Here is a 9770-nt window from a genome sequence, read left to right as displayed (position 1 = left end):
CAAACTATTCAAATGCTTCCTAACTTTCATGGACTTCTTAGTGAAGAACCTTACAAGCATTTGGATGAGTTTTTTAGAATATGTTCCACCGTAAAATATACGGACATGCCGGAAGAGGTCTTAAGACTCAAACATTTTCCATTCACCTTAAAGGACAAAGCAAAATATTGGTTTAACAATCTTAGGCCTTTTTCAATCACTTTTTAGGCGGAAATGCAACAAGAGTTTTTAAAGAAGTACTATCCAGTTTCTAAGACCAATGCCATGAGAACCTCAATTCGAGAATTTTCACATGGGGATGGAGAAACATTTCATGAGGCATGGGAACGCTTCAATGAATTGCTTAGGAAGTGTCCACATCATGACATGCCCAAATGGCAATTAGTTCAATATTTCTTTGAGAGCTTATCGGACAACTATAAGGGTATGGTTGATGCTTCCATGGGTGGCTCTTACATTAATAGGCATGAAGATGACGTGTGGCATCTTTATGAAAGCATGAGTGAAAATTCTTTGCATAGAACATTATCATCCAAGAATGGTAGAAATTCACAAGATAGGAAGAGTGTTGGCTTACATCAAGTCGACCATTCAAATGAAATAGCCGCGGAAATGAAATCTTTAGCTCAAAGGTTTGATCAATTTTTTATTAACCAAAACTCGGCGAACCAAGTATCTTCCTTTCCCAACCATTCTCATCGTGCATCAAATGAAACATGTATAACTTGTTCTAGTGTTCTTCATTCTACTTCTCATTGTCCTCATGGACAAGTGCAAAATGAACCTAATGAACAAGTCAATGCGGCTTTTGTGAACCAAGGGAACAATTCTTATGGTACTCATTATAATCCAAGTTGGAGGAATCATCCAAATTTCTCTTGGAAAAACCAAGGAGAAGGCTCAAACCCTTCTCAAGGTGGTTTCTAAGGGAAATACATTCCACCTCCACTTCAAAACCAAAGATCCCAAGGTTATAGACCTTATCAATCACAAGGGAATCAATTTGTTAATTCTCATTTTCCCAACCAATCTTATTCCCAAGGAAACACTAGAAGTCCCGCCTTCGAAGAAAAAGTTTTAAATGCTTTGGGGACTCTTGAGACTAACACACAATTACTTCATTCTCACTCTCAATCCATTGCTAAGCTAGAAACCCAAGTAGGGCAAATAGTAAGCACTCTTAATGCAAGAGAGAAGGGAAAGATGCCCATTAATGCCCCACTTAAACAACAATGTGTTGTGGAAACCCATTCCTCATCGGAAGGGCATACCATTGAACATGTTAATGCGGTGACTACCTTGTGGAGTGGTAGAGTTGTGGACAATCAAGTTGAAATGTCCAATGAAGAGAGTGAACCGGTGCAACCTCAAGTTGCCACCAGTCCCATTTCACATCCCATTCCTCCTTCATTGCATACACATGATCTTGCAAATGAGAAAGTTTTGAAAAATGTGTTTGAAAAAAAAGTTTTGAAAAATGATGTTAAAAGGGTTTTATTGAAAAATGATTTAAAAACTTCTTGTGTTGAAGAGAGTTCAAAAGAAAATTCTGAAAAAGTGTTTGAACCAAAGGTTCCATTTCTGGATGCCTTAAAAGGATCCATTTCAAAAGACAAGCAAAAGGCAAAAACCAATGAAATCATGGAAATGTTTAGGCAAGTGAAAGTTAACCTTCCATTATTGGATGCAATCAAGCAAATTCCGGCTTATGCCAAATTTTTGAAATACTTATGCACCCAAAAGCGGAAGAACAAGAGCCAAGCACCAAGAAAATTAGTTTTGACCGAGCAAGTAAGCTCAATTTTGCAACATAACACTCTTCCAAAGTTTAAGGATCTTGGTTCACCTACTACATCATGCATCATTGGTGATCATATCATTAATCGGTCACTTCTTGACTTAGGAGCAGGTGTTAACCTTCTTCCATATTCGGTCTATATTAAATTGGGCCTAGGTCAATTGAAATCGACGTCGGTAGTTTTGCAACTTGCCGACCGATCCATTAAGAAACCTAGGGGTGTCATTGAGGATGTTTTGATCAAGATTGATAAATTCTTTTTCCCGATTGATTTCGTTGTCATTGACACGGAACCGGTTTCCAATCTTAAAAGCCAAATTCCCGTTATCCTTGGTCGTCCTTTCTTGGCAACCGCCAATGCCAACATTAATTGTAGGACGGGGGTGATGAAGATTTCATTTGGCCACATGAAGGTAAAGTTGAATATCTTTAATCCCACACCCAATTCATTTGACAAGTATGAAGGAGAGGTCAATGTTATAGAAAAATGTCATGATCTTCAATGCCAAGGAAATGAGCTTTTGTGTAAAACCAAAACTTCCAAAGGATCATCTTCAACCTTGCATTCTCATAGTGTTGTTTCAAATTCTTGCTTTAAAAGGGCATTGAAGCCCAAAGGTTTTAATTGCATAGACAAAGGATCAAAAGCTTCTTTTTGAGCTTGATCCAACAAGTTCTTCAAATGACCATTTGTTGGGTAGAGTTCAAAGCATCTATCACCCCAACAAGGAGGGGATGCATCACAAGATCTTTGATCCGGGCTAAAAGAGGCCAACGTCTTGCTAGAGACATTAAAGACTAGTAAAGGCATTTGTAGGGTGTCAAAACCTTATTCCTCCCCCATTTCTATCTTTCATTTTGTTTTTGCGAAGTCTAGATACTTGTTTTAGGTTCACATGCATTGAAAGGAACTTTGGTGAGGATTACATAAGCTTTTATGTCATAATTGAGCATTTGGCAAAGTTCGATCGATCTCACATTGGTGTTCGATCGATCGAACTGTGGATTGCACTCAACACTTAGAAAATTTTTTGACCTGCATCCACCTGCATCTAAAATCAGCTCTCGGTCCCATCATTCGAACTCATTCTTAGATCGATCAGATATCTTCGATCGATCCAACTTCCAGGTTCGATCGATCTCAGGACTCAACACTTAGAAAAAAATTTGAGCCTGCATAAACTTGCATATTTCAGCTCTCTGTCCCATCGTTCGAATTCAATTCAAGATTGATCTGAAAATTTTCGATCGATCCAACATTAAGGTTGGATCGATCTCAAGCTCCAGCACTTAGCCAATTTTTGAACCAAGAACCTGTGTATTCTTGCCTCTGTCTGATCGATCGAAGTCTTGTTTCGATCGATCACATTTCTTTCATTTCACAATTTTGACTTTAATTTTACTTTTCAACTTTTCAAAAATCCAAAAATATTTTCATTTTTATTTTATTCTATTTTCACTCTCATTTTATTTTGTTTTAATTTTCAACAAGTTTTCAAAAATTCAAAAATATTTTAATTTATTTAGTTTTTAATTAATTAAATTTAAAAAAAAAATTCAAATCAAATCAAAAATATTTTGTTTTACTTTATTTTCCAATTTTTAATTTTTAATTTTATTTTTGCAAATTTCAAAAATCCAAAAATACATTGAAAGGAGTTCATCAAAGTTCGATCGATCACCAACTCATCTTCGATCGATCGAACTAGTCGGGAAATGTTTTTAAAAAAAGATCCAAGGGTCTTAAGATCGATCATTTGGATCGATCTCACTCACCAAACCCTAGCCTCTCGTCCCTCTTCACTGTGAATCATCTCTCTAAGCTCCGGCAACTCCTCCGGCGAGATCCAAGCATCTCGAATCTCAGTTCATCTCCATCCTCTTCATCTCAAATCATCTCAATTCATTCTCCATTCTCTCGCTCTCTTGAGGTAAGATTCGAGACATCCTTCCCTAGATTTGAACTCTCATGCATCAATACTCGTTTCAAATGTCGTAATCACGTTGCTCACATGTTGAATCTTCCATTCTCAAAGTTTTAGCATCCATGTCTATATATATATATATGTGTGTGTGTGTATATGTGTGCATAGATTTTGAAGATTTTGTTAGATTTGGGTGTTTGGGCCACGTTTGGACTGCATTTAGGCTTGATTTGTGTTGTTGGAGGGCCCACGAACTTATTCGTGTGGGCCCCATGCTTCAAAAGTCACAGATCTGTGACTGTTAGGTTTCATCGTCGCACTGTTTAATCGATCGAACAAATTTATGATCGATCGAAGATTTGTGATCGATCTAACTAATTTTCGATCGATCCAAATTTTGTGATTGATCCAATTCAATCTTCGATCGATTCAACCCAACCTTCGATCGATCCGACTTTTGTGATCGATCTCATTTCTTTTTCTGATTGATCGAATTTCACAGATCTCATATACATACTTCATTCATCTTATCTTATGTTCATACTACCTTATATATGCCCAATGCATGCGATATTCCACATTGGATGCATTTCATACTTACATTATTTAGCATGTTTCATATTCTGCCACTTGCATAGAATCATGCGATATTTTGTTTTGTCTATCTTATTTGACATACATGTTTCTATATTGTGCTTTATATTCTATTTATGCTGGCACTAACTCTTGAATTTCTATTTGCAGAATATGGCTCGAGTCAAGACTGTAGCGCGTAAACACCATTACGACACCATACGCAGACTTGACGACGAGGCTAGTCCATCTCATGTCCGAGATCCTAGTCCCGAGCACACACAAAGGAGAGTCCGACAGCGGACTGGAGAGATTACGCAGCCCTCTCATACAGAGAAGCCATTACACCCTACTCTACCCCAGTTGCCGGCTCATCCAGCATTCATTCCATCACCATCTCCATCGCATAGAGGCACTGAGCAGCCAGCTCAGCCGGCTCCACCTGTTCAGCCAGCTCATCTACAGCGTGATAGGCTCGCGCCTTGATATGCACATATGACTATCGAGCACGAGTCAACATTCGACACCGCATTCTTCTCCAGATCGGTGCTGACTCGATCTGCTTATCAGGACATCATTCAGCGGGGCCTCTCAGCTATTCTTGCCCCAATCACAGAGCTGATCTACCCGCGACTGGTACGGTTGTTCTACCAGAACCTCCGACCGTCACCGCGCACTACAGCCGAGCTCATCACCTCTATCGATGGCCATAAAATCACCATTACAGTGGATACTCTGGCCCGTTCGACTAGCTGTCCACATCGATACCCGCCAGAGCTTCAGGAGACATATCCCGGGCTTTACAGGCTTTCTTACGCCGATATGGCAATTTTTCTCACAGGTTACCACACCGGTGGTGAGACCTTCGCCACCCGGACATTCTTGCCGGATGACCTGTGGTTTACAAATTAGGTGCTCTACCGAAACATATACATGGCAGGACACAAGATTCAGAGGCGGGGTGACTATCTAGCAGCCCTGTACGCCTTCTATACCAGCCAATGGGTGTCTATTCCTGCGCTTATCTGGAGCGTGATGAGGAAGCTCTACAATGAGTATGTCAGCAAGGAGGTGCCCGGAAGGGCCAAGTCTCTTCCATTTAGCCACCTCATCACCCAGATTCTCATTGACCAGCGCTATCCCATCCACCCGCAGGAGGACCCCGAGAGAGGTTCCTGTCACTTCTACAAAAAGGACTAGGACAAGAGTTACAGAGCTATTATCACTCACCTGCAGGTCCATGCCGTACTGGCGGCTGCAAAGCTGGAGTAAGAGGAGGAGGCGGCAACACAGGTAGCCCCGGCACCAGCAGAGCCAGCAGCAGCAGCTCCCGCAGCGGACGATGCACCAGTCGATCCAGCTGCCGAGCATAATGACATTGATATAGACATTAACTTGGAGCACTCAACGGATGACGCATCTCAGCATTCTCTAGCCGGGTCACCTATCCACGAGCAGGAGCAGACCCAGGAGCTGTCTTCTAACTCATCCATACCAGAGTTAACCCCCAGCTTCGGAGTGCGTCTGCAGACCCTCGAGGATGCTGTTGTTGCCATCAGAGCTGACTTCACGGCCCACAAAGCGGAGTTCGCTACCTTCCGCACGGATGTCGGTACTATGTTCAGAGATCTATCTCAAGACATCCGTGGCGCCAGACCTGCCCGTCCTACCTCGTCTTCCTGAGCTCCCAGTCTTTTCTATCTTTTGATCCCTCTCTTATTTTGATACTTTATTATTGTCACTATATTATTTTACAGCCGGTCTGTCGGCTTTGATATTTTTGTACCTATACTTTATCCGCTTTATATATATATATATCTATTTTTGCTATGGATGGCATATGATTGTATTCTCATATCTGTATGTTTGACTCCATCAAGTGCATCACAGTGACTTCAGTGAGAGAGTGCTACCCAATTTTCAGGACCACCCTTATACCTCTCTCATTTCATTATCTGTTTATCCCATTTACACTTGCATGTCCACTATGCACTGATTATCCCATTTTGTTATCTGATAAGTTTATCCAAGTGCCAATTTTCAGGACCACAGTTCATCCCAAGTTTGGGGGGGGGGGGGCAATGCCACCTACTTCGGATACTTCAGTCCCGATCATTCTTGCTTAGTTGTACTGGTATACTCTTTTCTTTGTTCTCTTACACATTGAGGACATTGTGCCATTTAAGTTTGGGGGGAATGGTGCTTTACAGTGATAGTTTTAAATTTAAATTTTTAGCATAACTCGTGTATTTGAGGGATATTTCTATGATTGGTCCATCCCTAGCTATGATTTTGATCTTTTGAGGACTATATTGCTTAAAATTTAAAAATTGCTTAACTTGAGAGTCTAATACTCCTTGTATGCCTTATGAATGCCATTTAGGAGTAAATTTTTTGAAGGATCGACATCTTGCTTACACTTGTGGTCCACATCATCCTAATTTTGTGATTGTTTTGAGATTCATTTTAGGATTCTATACTAGCATAGGCGCACACTAGCATTCATTTGTGGGGCATATGCTTTGTTGATTATTGAATTGGTTATATCCCAATTGGGCTAGTAGTGCATTGAAAGCTTTCATTCTTGATAAAGGTGGAAACAACTCATTTTTACTAAGTAGCCGGGATTCTAACCTCATCAAGCACTGAACTTCTCGCGCCGAAAGGTGGAGGGCCCAAACTCTAGGTTAATAATTGAACTTACTTATAAAAAATAAAAAAAATAAAAAAATAAAAAAAAAAAAAAGAAGAAGAAGAAGAAAAGAAAAGCAATAAAAAGTGAGGACTTCTCCCAAAAGGTGAGAAGTTGGAAATGATTAGATGGTTGTTATATTGATTTGTAACCTAATTGATTTAAGCTTGTAAGTCCGTAGGGGTGCCTTAACACCTAGTGCCCAAAGCCGTCTGGTTTGGGAGTCATTGACCTAACGCTCGATCTCATGAATCACTAGAAAGCTTAAGAGATCAACACATTGCACTATACTTCCACCTTTGATCCTCAAAAAAAAAAAATCGAGTGAAAAGAATATGTGCACCTAGATGAATAAAGTTTTAATAAAAGGTCCACTTTTTGTCTTGATGATTGGTACTAGATTTATGTGCTAGTTTGAGGGTAAGGATGTGATTAATTCTTTAATTGGTTAAGATAGCAACACATTGATGCCGGTCCACTCAAAAGGATTCTAGAGTTGTTTTGATTTGCATGATCATTTTCTTGATGTGTGGAGAACTATACTTGCTTACTTAATGTTGAAATTTAGGGAGATTGCTTAGAAATGTTTGAAACATTGCATACTTGAGGTAGTTTTCTCCCAATGCTTGTTTGCAATATTGGTGCCTCTTTTGAAAGAATGAGCCTAATGTTTGTGGGTACCATTTCTGGAAACCCTCACGAGACTTTACTCGTCCACTAGGGGTAACCTAGGGGTTTAAAAGGCTTATTGCATATGCTAAATGCAATCGTGTTCCCTACGAAAGTGGCGTTATCCATTTATTGTTTTCTAGTTTATAGTTGTATAGTTGTTCATTTCATTTCTTTACTTTCTAGTTCATTACTAGGGACTAGCAATATTTAAGTTTGGGGGCGTGATGAGCACTGAAAAGTGCGTATTTAAACCCTTTAAGCTTAGGCATTCTAGTACCTTTATCTATCTTACTTTGCCGTTTTAGATTGATTTCGTATTATTTCTATTTTCAGGCACTTATCCCGAAAATAAGCTAACTCAGCTAAATAAGAGCTTAATTGAAGCAATTCTAAGATTAAACAAAGAAAGGAGCAAAGTGGAGGAAGAAAGAAGCAAAATAAAGCAAAGCAGCAAGTTCGATCGATCCAAGTCCAAGGTTCGGTCGATCGAACATTGATCAATCTTAGCACTTCAAGATAGATCCAAGCCTTGACCCAAAAGCAATTAAGTCCAAAAGTTTGATCGATCCAACATCATTCTTCGATCGATAGAACACCTTTGTTCGTATCCAAATGATTGATCTTATCCATAGCTGTCCACTCACTAACCACCTTTGTCCTTTTCCTAAAAATATCTCCCAAAATATCTCGGATTTGTCTTTTCCCAAAAAGCTCAGCCAGTTGGATCGATCCAACCTCAGTTTGATCGATCTCAGCCAGTTCAATCGATCCAAGTCCAACGTTCGATCGATCGAACTTCCTCCAAGTGCAAAAAGTTAAAATTCCAGCTCAGTGAAAGTTGTCCTTTATCCAATCATTGGGATATATTGTGTACACGACCCTAGCTCATTTGGGGAGTGATTTTAACCTACCTATATAAGGATAAGGATTGCTTTTTAGTGAAGAGACACACATAGAAGGCTAGAGACACACATAGGAGGCTAAAGACACCATTGGAGATCTTCATCAACAAGGAGCAAACCTCTTCCATGGAGTTAGCCCTTGAGGGTTGGAGCATCCTCACCATGAGTGGCTAGACATCCTCTTGGGGCTAAAGTTAGCCCTAAGCATGCTTTTTATATCTTAATCTTGTGTATTATTGAGGGATTAGTGTTGTAATTAATGCTTTGACACTTTGATATATATAGATCTTGTTTAATCAGTGATTTGTGTGGTTTAATGCTTCCAATTGATCATTTCATTCTATTCATATGTCTATGTATGCTAGAATTGATGTCCATGTTCTTGTCTGTAGATTTTGTGTTGTTGATGCATGTCTATGTGTATTGATGCCATGGATTTAGAGATTGTCAAAACATAGTACTTAAAGGAATGGTATTGTGATTCTCTTGATGGTTCATACTTATTCCTTGATGGATTGTGCCTCTTCCCTAGTTTACTTTCATGCTAGTAGTTTAGATGTAGTGTAGTTATAGTGTAGTGTTAAATAGGAGGACAATTCATGCTTGTTATTTGATGTTCCAAGCTTTTGAATACAAGTAGCATATGTCTCTAATCTTGTGTTGTATTTGGATTGTGAGCCTAATGAAAGGATTAATGACTTGTTTTGATTTATTGTGCCTTTCACATGTTATTTAGACAATATATGCTTCATTGCTTAGATATATTGTGTCTTTCACATGATGTTTAGACAATACATGCTTAACTAGTCATCCTTGCTTGTTGAATTAACCAAACACATACACACCAATATTGCAACACCCTAATTGCCCTCATTAATCACTTGTCAATAATATAGAAATGCATTGTTTGGTGGTGATCTCTAAACCCCAAGACTCTTCTCTCTCTTACTTGCTCTCCATTGCATTCAATTACTTAGTTTAATTTAGTTGCTCTCTAATCTAATCAACCAACCAACCAAATGTTTGATCACTCGACCTACTAGCCCTAATTGCAATACCACGGCATTGCTCAATCCCCACAATCCCTTGGGACAATCCTTACTCACTCTTGCTACTTTAGTAGTAGTGTTGGTAGTGGTTTTTATAAATTTAAACTTGACCCAAAAGGCTTTTCTTGAACCGCACATTCACTTCATCAATTTGGCGTT

The 9770-nt window shown here is 39.4% G+C and overlaps 1 pseudogene; it reads right to left on the bottom strand.

Moving 5' to 3' along the window:
- Positions 1-269: 269 nt before the first annotated feature.
- On the bottom strand, positions 270-368 carry LOC132305724 (small nucleolar RNA R71; annotated as a pseudogene).
- Between the last annotated feature and the right edge of the window lie 9402 nt (positions 369-9770).

This window comes from Cornus florida, unplaced genomic scaffold, assembly GCF_030987335.1.
Source record: "Cornus florida cultivar Cherokee Brave unplaced genomic scaffold, ASM3098733v1 CherokeeBrave_3.0.0_Hap2_Chr04, whole genome shotgun sequence".
Classification (NCBI taxonomy): Eukaryota; Viridiplantae; Streptophyta; class Magnoliopsida; order Cornales; family Cornaceae; genus Cornus; species Cornus florida.
Note: the sequence above shows the minus strand (reverse complement) of the source record. Positions and strands in the feature narration are given on the sequence as shown.